We start from the raw sequence: 3,568 nt of genomic DNA, 5'->3' as shown, positions 1-3,568 counted from the left end.
GAATACCTCTTTTCTTCGGAGTTGGCTTCGGAGGTGGTTCGGGAATAGTCCAAGCATTCTCATTGCACAAGATGTTATTCAATAGGATCTCAGCTTGTTCTACAGTTCGTTCCCTAAAAACACAACCGCAAAACTATCTAGGTGGTGTCTAGAAGCATCGGTAAGTCCATTATAGAAGATATCAAGTATTTCATTTTTCTCAAGAGGGTGATCAGGCAAAGCATTCAGCAGCTGGAAAAGCCTCCCCCAAGCTTGTGGGAGACTCTCTTCTTCAATTTGCACAAAGTTATATATTTCCTGCAAGGCAACTTGCTTCTTATGGGCAGGGAAATATTTCTTAGAGAAGTAGTAGACCATATCCTGGGGGCTACGCACACAACTAGGAGCAAGAGAAGTGAACCAGGCTTTAGCATCATCCTTCAGCGAGAAAGGAAACAACTTAAGGATATAGTAGTGGCGAATATTTTCCTCACTAGTGAATAGGGTGGCTATATTGTGCAGTTTGGTAAGATGGGCCACAACCGTTTTAGACTCATAACCGTGAAAAGGACCAGATTCGACTAGAGTGATTAACTCAGGGTCGACAGAGAATTCATAATCCTTATCGGTCACAAAGATAGGCGAAGTGGCAAACTTCGGGTCGTATTTCATCCTAGCGTTCAGAGATTTTTCTTTCCACTTGCGCAACAATTTCTCAACATCATAGCTATCCTTACACGCAAGAAAGTCCTCAGCTATCTCTCCCTCCATAATATAACCCTCAGGCATATCAGGCAATTCACATCTAGGAGAGCTAGGTCTAAAAGGCAAAATAGCAGGTTCTACTTCAATAGTATCAGCAGTTTCAGAAGCATCATAAGCATCAGCAGTAACTCTAGCAATGTGAGCATCAAGTAATTCACCCAAAGGCATAGCATTATCAAGCAAAGCATCATCATAAGCATCATGGATAGCAGAAGTAGCATCATCAAGCATAGGCGACATATCAAGATTTCTAGCAAGAGGTGGTGTCGCAAACTTACTCATAACTGAAGGTGAATCAAGTGCAGAGCTTGATGGCAGTTCCTTACCTGTCCTCGTAGTTGAGGGCAAGACTTTAGTTTTTGGATCTCTCGGATTCCTCATAGTGATCAGCACACGTAAATCCCAAGTGACTCAGAGAATATAGTTGTGCCTCCGAGGCAACGGCGCCAGAAAAAGGTCTTGATAACCCACAAGTATAGGGGATCGCAACCGTTTTCGAGGGTAGAGTATTCAACCCAAATTTATTGATTCGACTCAAGGGGAAGCCAAAGAATATTCTCAAGTATTAGCAGTTGAGTTGTCAATTCAACCACACCTGAAAGATTTAGTGTGTGCAGCAAAGTATCAGTAGCAAGGTAGAGTGATAGCAACAGTAGCAACAGTAACCAATAGCAATAGTGACAGATGTAGTCACAGAGTAACAGTAGCAGGAGTGACAACAGTAGCAACAGAGTAACGGTAGCATCAGTGACAGCAGTAGCAGCAAAGTAATGTAGCAAGGACCAGTAGGACAAATTCGTAGGCAATGGATCGGTGATTGTGCTGGATGGCATTTATCATGCAACAGTTATAACACGGAGAAATATGTAACTAGCTCCAGTTCGTCAATGTAATATAGGCATGTATTCCGTATGTAGTCATACGTGCTTAGGGAAAAGAACTTGCATGACATCTATTGTCCATCCCTCCCGTGGCAGCGGGGTCCTAATGGAAACTACGAGATATTAAGGTTCTCCTTTTAATAAAGAACCGGACCAACGCATTAACACTTGGTGAATACATGAACTCCTCATACTATGGTCATCTCCGGGAGTGGTTCCGGCTATTGTCACTCCGGGTTTGCCGGGTCATAACACATAGTAGGTGACTACAACTTGCAAGATAGGATCTAAAACACACATATATTGGTGAAACCATAATAGGTTCAGATCTGAAATCATGGCACTCGGGTCCTAGTGACAAGCATTAAGCATGGCAAAGTAGTAGCAACATCAATCTCAGAACATAGTGGATACTAGGGAACAATCCCCGTCAAAACTAACTCCATTACATAATAGATCTCATCCAACCCATCACCGTCTAGCAAGCCTACGATTAGATTACTCACGAACGGTGAAGAGCATCATAGAATTGGCGATGGAGGAAGGTTGGTGATGACGACGGTGACGATCTCCCCTCTCCAGAGCCCAGAACGGACTCCAGATCTGCCCTCCAGAGGAAGAACGGGAGGTGGCGGTGCCTCCGTATCGTAAAACGTGATGAACTCTTCTCCTTGATTTTTTTCTGCACGAAAGGGACAAAATAGAGTTGGAATTGGAGGCGGCGAAGCTCCGCGGGCCCCACAAGCCTGCCAGGCGTGGCCAGGGGGGCCCGCGCTTGGGGGGCTTGTGGGCTCTTAGCTCCACCCCTCCGGTTGATTTTTGCGCCAGTATTTTTTATATATTCCACAAAAAATCCCCGTAAATTTCCAGGTCATTCCGAAAACTTTTATTTTTGTGCAAAAACAACAACATGGCAATTCTACTGAAAACAATGTTAGTCCGGGTTAGTTCCATGCAAATCATGCGAATTAGAGTCCAAAACAAGGGCAAAAGAGTTTGGAAAAGTAGATACGACAGAGCGCTGACGCCCCCAGGAGTGGACGATAGAGCGATACAAGGATGGGATAAGGATATTTAGGGTTAGGCTTGTGTGGACTGTGTAGTTAAATGGGTTGGCTAAACATTTCGACCCCCCGCGGTGGAGACTTCAAATTTTCCTCTACGCGCCATCGCGCGTTCTCTCTCAGTTTTGGTCTTGTTTTTTTGATGTATGTGTAATGTTGATTGCATCCGACTGACACGTGGGTCTACCAAAAAGACATACATGACACATCAGCAAGAGTCATCCATGATGGTCTAAATGGTGCATAAAGAAAAAAGCTAGGCCCTATTAGGACGAGTTGATTGACCCGTGACGGTTTTCGTGACAGTCCCTCGACGTCTGTCATAAAGGGCCTGGCATTCTTAGGCCGATTAGCATCTGGTAATCAGTGACAGTCTCTATGAAAGTAAACGTGAACGTCATCAGAAATCCGTCATGGATTAACACTTTTCTTGTAGTGATGGTCAGTGGCCGGTGAAGATGAAGGTGCTCCTCCGCCCGTACGGTGTGTGGCCGGCTCTCGAGGGCACGACCGAGTTTGATCAGAGCAGGGATGACAAAGCGTTCACTGCCCTGTCTCAATCCGTTCCCGACTCGGTGATGGCGATGGCCAAATGCACTACCGCCCGCGAAGCCTGGGAAGTGATCCGGCGCATGCGCATCGGTGAGGACCGCGTCAAGAAGGCACGGGTCAAGCATTAAGCTCGACCGCATGGAGATGGACGATGGTGAGCCCGTTAGTGTGTTTGCGTAGAAACTGATGACGCTCGTCGGAGAAATCCGATTGCTAGGCGAGACGGTGTCGGATGAGTCGATCATTAATGTCCTCTTCAATGCCGTCCCTAGACGATTTGGAGATATCGTGAACACCATCGAGCAGTGGGGTGACCTCACTACCATG

This window comes from Hordeum vulgare, chromosome 6H (assembly GCF_904849725.1).
Source record: "Hordeum vulgare subsp. vulgare chromosome 6H, MorexV3_pseudomolecules_assembly, whole genome shotgun sequence".
NCBI lineage: Eukaryota > Viridiplantae > Streptophyta > Magnoliopsida > Poales > Poaceae > Hordeum > Hordeum vulgare.
This window is presented reverse-complemented; position numbering follows the sequence as displayed.